Raw genomic sequence first — 18,844 nt, 5'->3', positions numbered from 1 at the left:
TGTATTATACTCCAGAGCTGCACTCACTATTCTGCTGGTGCAGTCACTGTGTACATACATTACATTACTGATCCTGAGTTACATCCTGTATTACACTCCAGAGCTGCACTCACTATTCTGCTGGTGCAGTCACTGTGTACATACATTACATTACTGATCCTGAGTTACCTCCTGTATTATACTCCAGAGCTGCACTCACTATTCTGCTGGTGCAGTCACTGTGTACATACATTACATTACTGATCCTGAGTTACATCCTGTATTATACTCCAGAGCTGCACTCACTATTCTGCTGGTGCAGTCACTGTGTACATACATTACATTACTGATCCTGAGTTACATCCTGTATTATACTCCAGAGCTGCACTCACTATTCTGCTGGTGCAGTCACTGTGTACATACATTACATTACTGATCCTGAGTTACATCCTGTATTATACTCCAGAGCTGCACTCACTATTCTGCTGGTGCAGTCACTGTGTACATACATTACATTACTGATCCGGAGTTACATCCTGTATTATACTCCAGAGCTGCACTCACTATTCTGCTGGTGCAGTTACTGTGTACATACATTACATTACTGATCCGGAGTTACATCCTGTATTATACTCCAGAGCTGCACTCACTATTCTGCTGGTGCAGTCACTGTGTACATACATTACTGATCCGGAGTTACATCCTGCATTATACTCCAGAGCTGCACTCACTATTCTGCTGGTGCAGTCACTGTGTACATACATTACATTACTGATCCTGAGTTACATCCTGTATTATAACCCAGAGCTGCACTCACTATTCTGCTGGTGCATTAAGGAGGTTAAAAACCTTTTCAAGTCTAATGCTTCTCACAGCTGAGGGCTTGTTACAATGTGTCCATATCCAGAGATAAACACAGTAGCACAAATCTCTCCTGAGCTGATTTTTTGCTACAATGTATCAGTAGTCTGGGTGTGGCGGATCTTCTCCTGTGGCTGTGTTGGGCCTGGGAAGGTAGTCAGCCTGGTCCTCCTCCTCGGGGGACGTCCTATAGCGCAGGGTTGCGTCCGCTCAGCGCTGGGTCGGCACTGGCCGCGGGGCTCTGACTATTAGTGTCTTTCCCGCGATCTCCGCAGCTGGAATGAAGGTGCCGCCTCCTTGGTTCAGTAATTTTGTCTTTTTGACTTGAGTTTTAATTACCTCTTATTGTTGTGCAGGAGCCGAACGTTCATTTCTAATTCATAGAGAAGGAAGGTTTTAATTAAGCGCGGCCCTGCTGGAAACACATTAATATGGTAATAATGTCGGGAGGGAGGCGAGCGGCCACGTTCACTACCGGGGGAGGAGAACGGTCCGGTGTAACCTGCGCCATCACGCCACGTTCCTCCTGCGCCACGTTTCTCCTGTGCCATTGGGACACTTCCTCCTGTGCCACCAGGCCACGTTCCTCCTGCGCCACCGGGCCACGTTCCTCCTGCGCCACCGAGCCACGTTCCTCCTGCGCCACCGAGCCACGTTCCTCCTGCGCCACCGGGCCACGTTCCTCCTGCGCCACGTTCCTCCTGTGCCATTGGGACACATTCCTCCTGTGCCACTGCGCCACGTTCCTCCTGTGCCATTGGGACACATTCCTCCTGTGCCACTGGGCCACGTTCCTCCTGCGCCACCGAGCCACGTTCCTCCTGCGCCACCGAGCCACGTTCCTCCTGCGCCACCGGGCCACGTTCCACCTGGGCCACGTTCCTCCTGTGCCATTGGGACACATTCCTCCTGTGCCACCGGGCCACGTTCCTCCTGCGCTACCGGGCCACGTTCCTCCTGCGCCACCGGGCCACGTTCCTCCTGCGCCACTGGGCCACGTTCCTCCTGTGCCACCGGGCCACGTTCCTCCTGTGCCACCGGGCCACGTTCCTCCTGCGCCACTGGGCCACGTTCCTCCTGTGCCACCGGGCCACATTCCTCCTGCGTCACTGGGCCACATTCCTCCTGCGCCCCCTGAAACTTCCTGCCATTTCATTGGTCAGCGAGGTATGAGCCATGATGGTGGGACCCCGGTGTCATCTTAGGGGGCAGCGGGAGTGGTCAGTGTCTGATCGCTTTGTTTACGTCTATTTTTATCGTCCCCAATAACAGCGAGTGCTCGTCGGGAAGCGCGCGGCTCCGCTGCTATAAATAATGCAGAGCTCTTCCATACTGACAGGTTGGAGCAGAAATAATGTAAAATCCGTCCTGATGCATAATGCATGGCGGCAGCTTGACGCCGCCATTTCCTCCCGGCTCGGTGTCCTGTCGTCGGCACATTTAGGCCCCTCTCCCAGGTGTTAGCAGGGTAACACCTCGTCGTATAAGGAAAGCAGCGGTGACGCCTCCTGTGCAGCCAACGCTCCACTGTCACAGATGTATCACACCCGGCGGAGGACGCGATGCCCACTGTGCCACCTGAACCTGCGCCCTAATCCTTGGGGACCCACAACCTCCAGGTTCCTCTATCACGCGGCTGCACCCAATGTAACTACCACACTGTGACCCCCCCCACTGACGACTCCTATGGGCGCTTTATTGGGGTCCCTCTTTTGAACAGAGGACAAGTTCACGGTTCCCAGCAGTTCGCACAGCAAATTGGCGCAGTTTAGCCAAAATATGCAGCAACGACGTATGAACCCCCTCCTCCCCTGTGACCGCTCATCTTCTCCACATCATGGCCACGCTGGGCTCCCAGGGGTTTCCTCTCTAGAGTCCCGGCAGAACCTTTCATTCTTCTCAATGATGTAAAAAAAAAAAGGAATAAATCATCTGCTAACATGAAGGCATCCGCCCCCATCCTCAGTGCTGCCCCCCGGTGACAGAACGCTGCCCAATCCGTCAGATTCCTGCACCCGTGCCGCCACATTTACTCCTGAACAGTCTCTTCTCTAAGGAATTCACTTAATTGAAGCTTTCAGCTCTGCATTGTGGCGGCAGCTCTCGTCCTCCCGCACAAGCTGCTCCCGGGGCTTCGGGCTGCATTAATTTTGCAAAGAACAGGTGTCGGATAAAGGATGAAGAGGAGCAGGAGGAAGGCAGGAGAGACAGCGAGACGCAGAGCGAGCGGAGAGGCAGATGTGTCAGAGGAACAAGCGGGACACTGAGGAAATACGAGGAGCGCTAGAAGAATTCACAACCATGCAGCTTCAGAGCTGAAATCTGTAAACAGTCATTGTTGTTCTAATGTCTGCAAAGTGTTATCTTTACACCTGATATAACTGTCCCCGCATTATAGGAGCTGAGGCAAGGGAAGAGTCACTCTACACACTTAATGACAGTTTCCAGCACCAACCAGCAGAATAGTGAGTGCAGCTCTGGAGTATAATACAGGAGGTAACTCAGGATCAGTAATGTAATGTATGTACACAGTGACTGCACCAGCAGAATAGTGAGTGCAGCTCTGGAGTATAATACAGGATGTAACTCAGGATCAGTAATGTAATGTATGTACACAGTGATTGCACCAGCAGAATAGTGAGTGCAGCTCTGGAGTATAATACAGGATGTAACTCAGGATCAGCAAAGTAATGTATGTACACAGTGACTGCACCAGCAGAATAGTGAGTGCAGCTCTGGAGTATAATACAGGAGGTAACTCAGGATCAGTAATGTATGTACACAGTGACTGAACCAGCAGACTAGTGAGTGCAGCTCTGGAGTATAATACAGGATGTAACTCAGGATCAGTAATGTAATGTATGTACACAGTGACTGCACCAGCAGAATAGTGAGTGCAGCTCTGGAGTATAATACAGTATGTAACTCAGGATTAGTAATGTAATGTATGTACACAGTGACTGCACCAGCAGAATAGTGAGTGCAGCTCTGAAGTATAATACAGGAGGTAACTCAGGATCAGTAATGTAATGTATGTACACAGTGACTGCACCAGCAGAATAGTGAGTGCAGCTCTGGAGTATAATACAGGAGGTAACTGAGGATCAGTAATGTAATGTATGTACACAGTGACTGCACCAGCAGAATAGTGAGTGCAGCTCTGGAGTATAATACAGGAGGTAACTCAGGATCAGTAATGTAATGTATGTACACAGTGACTGCACCAGCAGAATAGTGAGTGCAGCTCTGGAGTATAATACAGGATGTAACTCAGGATCAGTAATGTAATGTATGTACACAGTGACTGCACCAGCAGAATAGTGAGTGCAGCTCTGGAGTATAATACAGGATGTAACTCAGGATCAGTAATGTAATGTATGTACACAGTGACTGCACCAGCAGAATAGTGAGTGCAGCTCTGGAGTATAATACAGGAGGTAACTCAGGATCAGTAATGTAATGTATATACACAGTGACTGCACCAGCAGAATAGTGAGTGCAGCTCTGGAGTATAATACAGGATGTAACTCAGGATCAGTAATGTAATGTATGTACACAGTGACTGCACCAGCAGAATAGTGAGTGCAGCTCTGGAGTATAATACAGGATGTAACTCAGAATCAGTAATGTAATCTATGTACACAGTGACTGCACCAGCAGAATAGTGAGTGCAGCTCTGGGGTATAATACAGGAGGTAACTCAGGATCAGTAATGTAATGTATGTACACAGTGACTGCACCAGCAGAATAGTGAGTGCAGCTCTGGAGTATAATACAGGATGTAACTCAGGATCAGTAATTTAATGTATGTACACAGTGACTGCACCAGCAGAATAGTGAGTGCAGCTCTGGAGTATAATACAGGAGGTAACTCAGGATCAGTAATGTAATGTATGTACACAGTGACTGCACCAGCAGAATAGTGAGTGCAGCTCTGGAGTATAATACAGGAGGTAACTCAGGATCAGTAATGTAATGTACGTACACAGTGACTGCACCAGCAGAATAGTGAGTGCAGCTCTAGAGTATAATACAGGATGTAACTCAGGATCAGTAATGTAATGTATGTACACAGTGACTGCACCAGCAGAATAGTGAGTGCAGCTCTGGAGTATAATACAGGATGTAACTCAGGATCAGTAATGTAATGTATGTATACAGTGACTGCACCAGCAGAATAGTGAGTGCAGCTCTGGAGTATAATACAGGAGGTAACTCGGGATCAGTAATGTAATGTACAGTACAGACCAAAAGTTTGGACACACCTTCTCATTTAAAGATTTTTCTGTATTTTCATGACTTTGAAAATTGTACATTCACACTGAAGGCATCAAAACTATGAATTACCACATGTGGAATTATATACTTAAGAAAAACATGTGAAACAACTGAAAATATGTCTTATATTCTAGGTTCTTCACAGTAGCCACCTTTTGCTTTGATGACTGCTTTGCACACTCTTGGCATTCTCTTGATGAGCTTCAAGAGGTAGTCACCGGAAATGGTCTTCCAACAATCTTGAAGGAGTTCCCAGAGATGCTTAGCACTTGTTGGCCCTTTTGCCTTCACTCTGGGGTCCAGCTCACCCCAAACCATCTCGATTGGGTTCAGGTCTGGTGACTGTGGAGGCCAGGTCATCTGGCGTAGCCCCCATCACTCTCCTTCTTGGTCAAATAGCCCTTACACAGCCTGGAGGTGTGTTTGGGGTTATTGTCCTGTTGAAAAATAAATCATGGTCCAACTAAACGCAAACCGGATGGAATAGCATGCCGCTGCAAGATGCTGTGGTGGCCATGCTGGTTCAGTATGCCTTCAATTTTGAATAAATCCCCAACAGTGTCACCAGCAAAGCCCCCCCACACCATCACACCTCCTCCTCCATGCTTCACAGTGGGAATCAGGCATGTAGAGTCCATCCGTTCACCTTTTCTGCGTCGCACAAAGACACGGTGGTTGGAACCAAAGATCTCAAATTTGTACTCATCAGAGCAAAGCACAGATTTCCACTGGTCTAATGTCCATTCCTTGTGTTCTTTAGCCCAAACAAGTCTCTTCTGCTTGTTGCCTGTCCTTAGCAGTGGTTTCCTAGCAGCTATTTTACCATGAAGGCCTGCTGCACAAAGTCTCCTCTTAACAGTTGTTGAAGAGATGTGTCTGCTGCTAGAACTCTGTGTGGCATTGACCTGGTCTCTAATCTGAGCTGCTGTTAACCTGCGATTTCTGAGGCTGGTGACTCGGATGAACTTATCCTCAGAAGCAGAGGTGACTCTTGGTCTTCCTTTCCTGGGGCGGTCCTCATGTGAGCCAGTTTCTTTGTAGCGCTTGATGGTTTTTGCAACTGCACTTGGGGACACATTCAAAGTTTGCCCAATTTTTCGGACTGACTGACCTTCATTTCTTAAAGTAATGATGGCCACTCGTTTTTCTTTACTTAGCTGCTTTTTTCTTGCCATAATACAAATTCTAACAGTCTATTCCGTAGGACTATCAGCTGTGTATCCACCAGACTTCTGCACAACACAACTGATGGTCCCAACCCCATTTATAAGGCAAGAAATCCCACTTATTAAACCTGACAGGGCACACCTGTGAAGTGAAAAACATTTCCGGTGACTACCTCTTGAAGCTCATCAAGAGAATGCCAAGAGTGTGCAAAGCAGTCATCAAAGCAAAAGGTGGCTACTGTGAAGAACCTAGAATATAAGACATATTTTCAGTTGTTTCACACTTTTTTGTAAAGTATATAATTCCACATGTGCTAATTCATAGTTTTGATGCCTTCAGTGTGAATGAACAATTTTCATAGTCATGAAAATACAGAAAAATCTTTAAATGAGAAGGTGTGTCCAAACTTTTGGTCTGTACTGTATGTACACAGTGACTGCACCAGCAGAATAGTGAGTGCAGCTCTGGAGTATAATACAAGAGGTAACTCAGGATCAGTAATGTAATGTATGTACACAGTGACTGCACCAGCAGAATAGTGAGTGCAGCTCTGGAGTATAATAAAGGATGTAACTCAGGATCAGTAATGTATGTACACAGTGACTGCACCAGCAGAATAGTGAGTGCAGCTCTGGAGTAAAATACAGCATGTAACTCAGGATCAGTAATGAAATGTATGTACACAGTGACTGCACCAGCAGAATAGTGAGTGCAGCTCTGGGGTATAATCCAGGATGTAACTCAGGATCAGTAATGTAATGTATGTACACAGTGACTGCACCAGCAGAATAGTGAGTGCAGCTCTGGAGTATAATACAGGAGGTAACTCAGGATCATTAATGTAATGTATGTACACAGTGACTGCACCAGCAGAATAGTGAGTGCAGCTCTGGAGTATAATACAGGATATAACTCAGGATCAGTAATGTAATGTATGTACACAGTGACTGCACCAGCAGAATAGTGAGTGCAGCTCTGGAGTATAATACAGCATGTAACTCAGGATCAGTAATGTAATGTATGTACACAGTGACTGCACCAGCAGAATAGTGAGTGCAGCTCTGGAGTATAATACAGCATGTAACTCAGGATCAGTAATGTAATGTATGTACACAGTGACTGCACCAGCAGAATAGTGAGTGCAGCTCTGGGGTATAATACAGGATGTAACTCCGGATCAGTAATGTAATATATGTACACAGTGACTGCACCAGCAGAATAGTGAGTGCAGCTCTGGAGTATAATACAGGATATAACTCAGGATCAGTAATGTAATGTATGTACACAGTGACTGCACCAGCAGAATAGTGAGTGCAGCTTTGGAGTATAATACAGCATGTAACTCAGGATCAGTAATGTAATGTATGTACACAGTGACTGCACCAGCAGAATAGTGAGTGCAGCTCTGGGGTATAATACAGAATACGTGCAGCACGTACACAGTGCCGCCGCTGTTTCTGTAGAATTATATGTTCGCTCTTTCATGGAGCTGACGGGGAGTTTGCTCTTTATATATCCGGAGTTTGTTTGTGGTTCACTGCTGCACATTTTTCCCACACCGCAGTGTTCTGTGTGAATTTCGCCTTAGGGGGTCCTGCGCTGCATCAATCACCACCCTGTAGTCAGGAATACCCGGGGCCTGTAGGTGGCATCAGCTGAGCACTGCCAGCCCTCCTCGGTGCCCGGGGCCGAGCGCTCGTCCTGACAACAATGCCAGCCTTTGTGTTACTGCAGAGTCGGCTGCCGGAGTCAGGAGAGGAGCCGCCGCCGTCACAATTAATAGCTCATTCTCCCGTAACACCCATCAAATTAAACTGGTGTCCAGGGCCGGCAGGACGGGCAGCGCCAAGAGCTGGCGGATAATGAGGTTTAATGGACCTGGCCTTCATTTTACGGCCCCTCCAGTCTCCAATGTAAAGATTTCATCCACTTCTGCTTTCTGTTCCCTCCGGACGTGATACTTCTCACTGCTGAGGGTTTGTTACAATGCGTCAGTCTAGACCAATACCAAGTAAACGGATCAGTATCATATATACCTGTCCAGTCCTGACAGTTTGTTACAATGTATCAGGCTGTTTAGTAAGTTATACTGAGTATATAGAAATGCTGTCAGAGAATGGAAACATAACAATTTACCGCAGCATGCGACCTACTCCCGTTACAATGTATCAGCGCAGTTAGTGATCGTCACAGATTTGTGCTGCTGAACGGATTAGATACAATGTAGCAAATCGGTAGTTTCATGATTAACACTAAGACTTTGAGGGTCTCGGGACAAACGGACCCCTTCTGCTTTACATCGTGTCATGTGACCACGGTGAAGGGGGGGGGGGGGGGGGGGGGAGGGCAAGTTTCCGGTGTTTTTGGCTACTCCAGAACCATATATAGATGAGATTGATGACATCACACTGGACCTATAACCCGGACAGAACCAAACTTCTCCCTTCATTTACAACTTTATCATTTTCCGCTGTTTTGGGAATAATATCCGATGACGGTGACGCCAGCGGGGCGGAGGATTGGCGGGGTATGGGGCGGTCGCCTCCAGCTATAAAAAGTGCCGGGATGTGCAGATAATGAAGACGACCCACAAATTATACATGAAAGCGCCTCCACCTCTCATTAAGGGGACGGCGGGTGTGATCCCCAGGGGGACGTTACAGGGAGAAGACGGATTCTCACGCTCGGAGGGGCTTCGGTGCCGCTCAGAAAAGCTTAACGTGCAATAAAAAAAACAATGGAAAGAAAATGATGACACCTGAGTCAGCCGATGGGGGGAGGGGACTCCACAAACACACAAAGGTTTATTTCTCCATCATCTCCAAGGATTAATGGTGGCTCTTCCCGCCGTACGTGCTACAGCGCCGCTAATAAACAACATGTCTCCAATTATCACCGCTTGATCCGTGCCGATCCCCACATCACATCTGGATCACGTCAGCTCCGCCAACGAGGCTGCCACAATCAATAGGGCTGAGCGAGGCCAGAGCCGCCGCGGCACCCAGAACACCGATCCTATCAGCACAAGAGAGGACGGGAGATTCAATAAGAGCAACAAGAGCCCCGGTAATGGCAGATCCAATTACTCTGGATTAAAGGTCCAGGTCACATGACGAGGAGACGCCGCGCAGCAATCAGACAGCTGACCCAAAACATACAGGGGATGCACCGATCCCAGGTGACATCCTGCATTGTACTCCAGAGCTGCACTCACTATTCTGCTGGTGCAGTCACTGTGTACATACATTACATTACTGATCCTGAGTTACATCCTGTATTATACCCCAGAGCTGCACTCTCTATTCTGCTGGTGCAGTCACTGTGTACATACATTACATTACTGATCCTGAGTTACCTCCTGTATTATACTCCAGAGCTGCACTCACTATTCTGCTGGTACAGTCACAGTGTACATACATTACATTACTGGTCCTGAGTTACCTCCTGTATTATACTCCAGAGCTGCACTCACTATTCTGCTGGTGCAGTCACTGTGTACATACATTACATTACTGATCCTGAGTCACCTCCTGTATTATACTCCAGAGCTGTACTCACTATTCTGCTGGTGCAGTCACTGTGTACATACATTACATTACTGATCCTGAGTTACATCCTGTATTATACTCCAGAGCTGCACTCACTATTCTGCTGGTGCAGTCACTGTGTACATACATTACATTACTGATCCTGAGTTACATCCTGTATTATACTCCAGAGCTGCACTCACTATTCTGCTGGTGCAGTCACTGTGTACATACATTACATTACTGATCCTGAGTTACATCCTGCATTACACTCCAGAGCTGCACTCACTATTCTGCTGGTGCAGTCACTGTGTACATACATTACATTACTGATCCTGAGTTACATCCTGTATTATACTCCAGAGCTGCACTCACTATTCTGCTGGTGCAGTCACTGTGTACATACATTACATTACTGATCCTGAGTTACCTCTTGTATTATACTCCAGAGCTGCACTCACTATTCTGCTGGTGCAGTCACTGTGTACATACATTACATTACTGATCCTGAGTTACCTCCTGTATTATACTCCAGAGCTGCACTCACTATTCTGCTGGTGCAGTCACTGTGTGCATACATTACATTACTGATCATGAGTTACCTCCTGTATTATACTCCAGAGCTGCACTCACTATTCTGCTGTGCAGTCACTGTGTACATACATTACATTACTGATCCTGAGTTACATCCTGTATTATACTCCAGAGCTGCACTCACTATTCTGCTGGTGCAGTCACTGTGTGCATACATTACATTACTGATCCTGAGTTACATCCTGTATTATACTCCAGAGCTGCACTCACTATTCTGCTGGTGCAGTCACTGTGTATATACATTACATTACTGATCCTGAGTTACATCCTGTATTATACTCCAGAGCTGCACTCACTATTCTGCTGGTGCAGTCACTGTGTACATACATTACATTACTGATCCTGAGTTACATCCTGTATTATACCCCAGAGCTGCTCTCACTATTCTGCTGGTGCAGTCACTGTGTACATACATTACATTACTGATCCTGAGTTACATCCTGTATTATACTCCAGAGCTGCACTCACTATTCTGCTGGTGCAGTCACTGTGTACATACATTACATTACTGATCCTGAGTTACATCCTGTATTATACTCCAGAGCTGCACTCACTATTCTGCTGGTGCAGTCACTGTGTACATACATTACATTACTGATCCTGAGTTACATCCTGTATTATACTCCAGAGCTGCACTCACTATTCTGCTGGTGCAGTCACTGTGTACATACATTACATTACTGATTCTGAGTTACCTCCTGTATTATACTCCAGAGCTGCACTCACTATTCTGCTGGTGCAGTCACTGTGTGCATACATTACATTACTGATCCTGAGTTACATCCTGTATTATACTCCAGAGCTGCACTCACTATTCTGCTGGTGCAGTCACTGTGTATATACATTACATTACTGATCCTGAGTTACATCCTGTATTATACTCCAGAGCTGCACTCACTATTCTGCTGAGCCCCGGATTTGTCTTGCACAGTCTTTCGGGCCCGCCATTCCCTCCCTGCTCCTCAGCCCTACAGTGGGGTCCTTACCTCTGGGGTCAGTTGTCGGGGTCCCTCTGTGCATCTCTGCATGCGGCTTTGGACATCTCCCACCTTTTCCACCAGGAGAATCTTCCGGCAGTGCTGCGCTCTCTTCCTCTAGCGCTAGGAGTGGCGGCTCCAGGTGAGGGCAGAGTCTGGAATCTTACGGCAAACAGACTGGAAACGCGAAGCAACATGTCGACAAGCGGAGATTAACTCCTTCAATCATCTGGTAACAAAGCAGCACAAACATCTGGAAGTGACGGCAAACGCCGCGACACGTATATATAGGCCCCGAGACCGCTACATGTTACCTTAGAGGGCAGACGACCTATCCAGGGGGAGCTACATGTTACCATAGGGGGCAGACCACCTATCCAGGGGGAGCTACATGTTACCATAGAGGGCAGACCACCTATCCAGGGGGAGCTACATGTTACCATAAGGGGCAGACCACCTATCCAGGGGGAGCTACATGTTACCATAAGGGGCAGACCACCTATCCAGGGGGAGCTACATGTTACCATAGGGGGCAGACCACCTATCCAGGGGGAGCTACATGTTACCATAGGGGGCAGACCACCTATCCAGGGGGAGCTACATGTTACCATAAGGGGCAGACCACCTATCCAGGGGAGCTACATTTTACCATAGGGGGCAGACCACCTATCCAGGGGGAGCTACATGTTACCATAGGGGGCAGACCACCTATCCAGGGGGAGCTACATGTTACCATAGAGGGCAGACCACCTATCCAGGGGGAGCTACATGTTACCATAGAGGGCAGACCACCTATCCAGGGGGAGCTACATGTTACCATAGGGGGCAGACCACCTATCCAGGGGGAGCTACAAGTTACCATAGGGGGCAGACCACCTATCCAGGGGGAGCTACATGTTACCATAGGGGGCAGACCACCTATCCAGGGGGAGCTACATGTTACCATAGAGGGCAGACCACCTATCCAGGGGGGCACTCCACCTATCCAGGGTGCACTACATGTTACCATAGGGGGCAGACCACCTATCCAGGGGGAGCTACATGTTACCACAGGGGGCAGACCACCTATCCAGGGGGAGCTACATGTTACCATAGGGGGCAGACCACCTATCCAGGGGGAGCTACATGTTACCATAGGGGGCAGACCACCTATCCAGGGGGAGCTACATGTTACCATAGGGGGCAGACCACCTATCCAGGGGGAGCTACAAGTTACCATAGGGGGCAGACCACCTATCCAGGGGGAGCTACATGTTACCATAGGGGGCAGACCACCTATCCAGGGGGAGCTACATGTTACCATAGAGGGCAGACCACCTATCCAGGGGGGCACTCCACCTATCCAGGGTGCACTACATGTTACCATAGGGGGCAGACCACCTATCCAGGGGGAGCTACATGTTACCACAGGGGGCAGACCACCTATCCAGGGGGAGCTACATGTTACCATAGGGGGCAGACCACCTATCCAGGGGGAGCTACATGTTACCATAGGGAGCAGACCACCTATCCAGGGGGAGCTATATGTTACCATAGGGGGCAGACCACCTATCCAGGGGGAGCTACATGTTACCATAGGGGGCAGACCACCTATCCAGGGGGGCACTCCACCTATCCAGGGTGCACTACATGTTACCATAGGGAGCAGACCACCATTCACAATGGCCGTGGTCCCGCATCTCTAGCACTCTGCGGATTCTCTCCCTTGCGATCTATACTCGCTGGCGGCTTCTGCGCGTTTCAGGAACATGTTACTTGTAACCTCTCGTGTTATTGGTCTGCGAGGAATCGGTCACCGGTCGTCCAGGGGTGGGGGGTTTGAGGAGCTCACCAGCTCTTATCCTCTACAAATCCTACTCCACCTGCAGAGCTCCCGTGCACAAAGTGTTACCCCCCTTTTTCTCACCCCCTTTTCCGGAGACTCGGCGAGTGCACATAGGTTCAGCTTATTCCACTCACAAACACCTGCTGAGGTCGCCCTGCCGAGGGCCAAGGACTGCGGTCAGCGAGCAAACAAAGCTTCCTCCAGGGAGAATGTGCTGCCTGCGACCGGGGAGCAGGTGAGACGCTGACGAGAGGCGTTTATATGGCTTCAGGGCGAAACGCTTCCAGATTAACGCCTTCACGCCTGGAAACAATCACCGGCAGGAGAGCAATTACTCTCAGACACATTTTCTTGCACACTCTGCTGCGGTTTTGCTGCAGTTTTTTCCTGGTTATATAGAAAATTCTAGAAAAGTCCCTAATAAATATTCCCTTTCTGCCACCGACTTCGACAAAGACTCGCGTATTAGACGCAATTATATCGCAAACGTAAGGGCACGTTCACATCCTGCGCCTGCAAAGCACTGCTAAATGCAGCAGCCTAAACCGCAAATAACTCATAATCCCTAACCCCGTAATCAGTGACACAGGGGCACTGAGATCATGTCTATGCACAGGGCTCAGTCATCACTGGACCAGCAGGGGGCAGCAGGGAGCGCTCAGGTCCTGCCACCTGTAGCCCAGCTGTGGAGCCACAGGTTGCAGAACATTGCTCTGGACCATTAGGAGGTCATCTCAGCAATTGTCTTGCAAGCAGTTCTCCTCCTGCACAAAGGGCGATAACCGGGCAGAGTTCTTTGGGACCTTCGCACCTAGATAGGGTTAACAAGTCCAGACTACCCAGAATTCCCCCTGCTGCGCTGTGCACACAGAGCTCATTAATCCTCATCTCTCTGCAGCACCCAGAGGAGCGGTTAACCCTTTACACCTAGGCCTTGTCTCAGCTCCAATGGCGAGGCTGCTCTGGAGAGCTATCATCTGCCAAACCTTTCCCATCCATTATCCCACCGGGGAGCAGAGAACGAGAGGCAATAATCAGCGGCACGAGAGGAGCCCAAGGTGCCACATCTACCACATCAGCAAACGGGAGGAAAAGCATAATTGTACAGCAGCGTCCACCATGCAGGATCCCCGGAAAGCCTGGTGAATGTAGACTATCCAGATCTGTATCGTTGCTCACACTCCTGTGCCAGTGTTGCCACCTTTGCTCACCCTCCTGCTGGCTCAGGGCTTCCACCCTAGACAAAATGTTACACTTATAGTAGGTTTAGTACGGTAATAGTAATTACATAACTAGTATATTCGGTTTGATCCAGGGTTCAGGGACTGATCGCCTTTACTCGAGGTCCAGAAGGAATTTTTCCCCTGTGACGTTGCTCACCCTCCCGCTGGCTCGGGGCTGCCCCCGTTGATCACCCTCCCGCTGGCTCGGAGCTGCCCCCGTTGATCACCCTCCCGCTGGCTCGGGGCTGCCCCCGTTGCTCACCCTCCCGCTAGCTCGGGGCTGCCCCCGTTGCTCACCCTCCCGCTGGCTCGGGGCTGCCCCCGTTGCTCACCCTCCCGCTGGCTCGGAGCTGCCCCCGTTGCTCACCCTCCCGCTGGCTCGGAGCTGCCCCCGTTGCTCACCCTCCCGCTGGCTCGGGGCTGCCCCCGTTGCTCACCCTCCCGCTGGCTCGGGGCTGCCCCCGTTGCTCACCCTCCCGCTGGCTCGGGGCTGCCCCCGTTGATCACCCTCCCGCTAGCTCGCGGCTGCCCCCGTTGATCACCCTCCCGCTGGTTCGGGGCTGCCCCCGTTGCTCACCCTCCCGCTGGCTCGGGGCTGCCCCCGTTGCTCACCCTCCCGCTAGCTCGCGGCTGCCCCCGTTGATCACCCTCCCGCTGGCTCGGGGCTGCCCCCGTTGCTCACCCTCCCGCTAGCTCGCGGCTGCCCCCGTTGATCACCCTCCCGCTGGCTCGGGGCTGCCCCCGTTGCTCACCCTCCCGCTGGCTCGGAGCTGCCCCCGTTGATCACCCTCCCGCTGGCTCGGGGCTGCCCCCGTTGATCACCCTCCCGCTGGTTCGGGGCTGCCCCCGTTGCTCACCCTCCCGCTGGCTCGGGGCTGCCCCCGTTGCTCACCCTCCCGCTAGCTCGCGGCTGCCCCCGTTGATCACCCTCCCGCTGGCTCGGGGCTGCCCCCGTTGCTCACCCTCCCGCTGGCTCGGGGCTGCCCCCGTTGCTCACCTTCCCGCTAGCTCGGGGCTGCCCCCGTTGCTCACCCTCCCGCTGGCTCGGAGCTGCCCCCGTTGCTCACCCTCCCGCTGGCTCGGGGCTGCCCCCGTTGATCACCCTCCCGCTAGCTCGCGGCTGCCCCCGTTGATCACCCTCCCGCTGGTTCGGGGCTGCCCCCGTTGCTCACCCTCCCGCTAGCTCGGGGCTGCCCCCGTTGATCACCCTCCCGCTAGCTCGGGGCTGACCCCGTTGATCACCCTCCCGCTAGCTCGGGGCTGCCCCCGTTGCTCACCCTCCCCCGCTAGCTCGGGGCTGCCCCCGTTGATCACTCTCCCGCTGGCTCGGGGCTGCCCCCGTTGATCACCCTCCCGCTAGCTCGGGGCTGCCCCCGTTGATCACCCTCCCGCTAGCTCGGGGCTGCCCCCGTTGCTCACCCTCCCGCTAGCTCGGGGCTGCCCCCGTTGCTCACCCTCCCGCTAGCTCGGGGCTGCCCCCGTTGCTCACCCTCCCGCTAGCTCGGAGCTGCCCCCGTTGCTCACCTTCCCGCTGGCTCGGAGCTGCCCCCGTTGCTCACCCTCCCGCTGGCTCGGGGCTGCCCCCGTTGCTCACCCTCCCGCTGGCTCGGGGCTGCCCCCGTTGATCACCCTCCCGCTAGCTCGGGGCTGCCCCCGTTGATCACCCTCCCGCTAGCTTGCGGCTGCCCCCGTTGATCACCCTCCCGCTAGCTCGCGGCTGCCCCCGTTGATCACCCTCCCGCTAGCTCGGGGCTGCCCCCGTTGATCACCCTCCCGCTAGCTCGGGGCTGCCCCCGTTGATCACCCTCCCGCTGGCTCGGGGCTGCGCCCGTTGATCACCCTCCCGCTAGCTCGGGGCTGCCCCCGTTGATCACCCTCCCGCTAGCTCGGGGCTGCCCCCGTTGATCACCCTCCCGCTAGCTCGGGGCTGCCCCCGTTGATCACCCTCCCGCTAGCTCGGGGCTGCCCCCGTTGCTCACCCTCCCGCTAGCTCGGGGCTGCCCTCGTTGCTCACCCTCCCGCTAGCTCGGGGCTGCCCCCGTTGATCACCCTCCCGCTAGCTCGGGGCTGCCCCCGTTGCTCACCCTCCCGCTAGCTCGGGGCTGCCCTCGTTGCTCACCCTCCCGCTAGCTCGGGGCTGCCCCCGTTGATCACCCTCCCGCTAGCTTGCGGCTGCCCCCGTTGATCACCCTCCCGCTAGCTCGCGGCTGCCCCCGTTGATCACCCTCCCGCTAGCTCGGGGCTGCCCCCGTTGATCACCCTCCCGCTAGCTCGGGGCTGCCCCCGTTGATCACCCTCCCGCTGGCTCGGGGCTGCGCCCGTTGATCACCCTCCCGCTAGCTCGGGGCTGCCCCCGTTGATCACCCTCCCGCTAGCTCGGGGCTGCCCCCGTTGATCACCCTCCCGCTAGCTCGGGGCTGCCCCCGTTGATCACCCTCCCGCTAGCTCGGGGCTGCCCCCGTTGCTCACCCTCCCGCTAGCTCGGGGCTGCCCTCGTTGCTCACCCTCCCGCTAGCTCGGGGCTGCCCCCGTTGATCACCCTCCCGCTAGCTCGGGGCTGCCCCCGTTGATCACCCTCCTGCTAGCTCGGGGCTGGCCTCGTTGCTCACCCTCCCGCTAGCTCGGGGCTGCTCCCGTTGATCACCCTCCCGCTAGCTCGGGGCTGCCCCCGTTGCTCACCCTCCTGCTAGCTCGGGGCTGCCCCCGTTGATCACCCTCCTGCTAGCTCGGGGCTGCCCTCGTTGCTCACCCTCCCGCTAGCTCGGGGCTGCTCCCGTTGATCACCCTCCTGCTAGCTCGGGGCTGCCCTCGTTGCTCACCCTCCCGCTAGCTCGGGGCTGCTCCCGTTGATCACCCTCCCGCTAGCTCGGGGCTGCTCCCGTTGATCACCCTCCCGCTAGCTCGGGGCTGCCCCCGTTGATCACCCTCCCGCTAGCTCGGGGCTGCCCCCGTTGATCACCCTCCCGCTAGCTCGGGGCTGCCCCCGTTGATCACCCTCCCGCTAGCTCGGGGCTGCCCCCGTTGCTCACCCTCCCGCTAGCTCGGGGCTGCCCTCGTTGCTCACCCTCCCGCTAGCTCGGGGCTGCCCCCGTTGATCACCCTCCCGCTAGCTCGGGGCTGCCCCCGTTGATCACCCTCCTGCTAGCTCGGGGCTGGCCTCGTTGCTCACCCTCCCGCTAGCTCGGGGCTGCTCCCGTTGATCACCCTCCCGCTAGCTCGGGGCTGCCCCCGTTGCTCACCCTCCTGCTAGCTCGGGGCTGCCCCCGTTGATCACCCTCCTGCTAGCTCGGGGCTGCCCTCGTTGCTCACCCTCCCGCTAGCTCGGGGCTGCTCCCGTTGATCACCCTCCTGCTAGCTCGGGGCTGCCCTCGTTGCTCACCCTCCCGCTAGCTCGGGGCTGCTCCCGTTGATCACCCTCCCGCTAGCTCGGGGCTGCTCCCGTTGATCACCCTCCTGCTAGCTCGGGGCTGCTCCCGTTGATCACCCTCCCGCTAGCTCGGGGCTGCTCCCGTTGATCACCCTCCCGCTAGCTCGGGGCTGCTCCCGTTGATCACCCTCCCGCTAGCTCGGGGCTGCTCCCGTTGATCACCCTCCTGCTAGCTCGGGGCTGCCCCCGTTGCTCACCCTCCCGCTGGCTCAGAGCCGCTTCTCACCCGGGTTTTCAGTGCATTATTTTATGTGTAGAATAAACTCAGACTTTATTGCGGCAGTAAAACTTCTCTGCGGCCTCTTATCTCTGCGATAAGAGCAGCGGCTGGTGCCATATGGAGGAAAGATGTGGGATAAGTGCAGTGCTGCGTAATTCCACGCCCCATCACAGAGCGGACACCAAGGCACAAAGCCCAGAGGGTTTAAAGAGTCATATGTGAATAAAGCCAAATTATCACATAATGCAACATTCTACAACTTGTACGATCTCTGCTTGCTGTCCTTATACATATTTTATATGAAGAGGCCAAAAATTAATCAAACCCTCAGCTATAAGAAGTATTCGGTCCAACTTCATCATCTATGAGCTAAATTTGTCGATAAGCACAAATCTCTCCATCTTGTTTGTTACAATGTATCAGTTTGGTGGAATACATGCTGATTGCCGAGACTGTAACAAACCTGCAGCAGTGACAAGTATTAGCTGAGGACCGGTTTCAGGCTCTGGTTGCTGTGATGTAGTCGTCCGTGTTGTGGCCGGATGGCATCATCTTCTTTTGAGTGACAGGTCTGATATTTTATACTATGGCGACCTTCAGAGCTGCTCTGTGCAAACATCTAGTGCGGGTATCAAATAGCACGACAGGGAAGGGGTTAACAGGTATACAAAAAAATCAATGGGTTAAAGCATCATGGGTGTCTGGACGATGCCAATGCCCACAATGTGGTTGTGGACACCAGACTCCAAGCATTGCACAATGGTGC

At 52.8% G+C, this 18,844-nt stretch overlaps 1 protein-coding gene and 1 long non-coding RNA gene across 4 annotated transcripts in view; both read right to left on the bottom strand.

Annotated features, from left to right (window-relative positions):
- GSE1 (Gse1 coiled-coil protein) overlaps positions 1 to 18,844 on the bottom strand; it is a 417,601-nt gene that overhangs the window by 282,668 nt on the left and 116,089 nt on the right. The gene's annotated exons all lie outside the window — the stretch shown is intronic.
- Positions 9,052 to 13,709, bottom strand: LOC141175801 (uncharacterized). The gene is made up of 3 exons (XR_012253061.1): positions 13,290 to 13,709; positions 11,393 to 11,612; positions 9,052 to 9,300 (listed from the first exon to the last, which is right to left on the bottom strand). It is a non-coding gene; the product is annotated as an uncharacterized lncRNA (long non-coding RNA).

Source organism: Phyllobates terribilis, unplaced genomic scaffold (genome assembly GCF_046119375.1).
Source record: "Phyllobates terribilis strain yellow unplaced genomic scaffold, ASM4611937v1 Scaffold_14__1_contigs__length_39327217, whole genome shotgun sequence".
NCBI lineage: Eukaryota > Metazoa > Chordata > Amphibia > Anura > Dendrobatidae > Phyllobates > Phyllobates terribilis.
The sequence above is the reverse complement of the archived record's forward strand: the minus strand, read 5'-3'. Positions and strand labels throughout refer to the sequence as shown.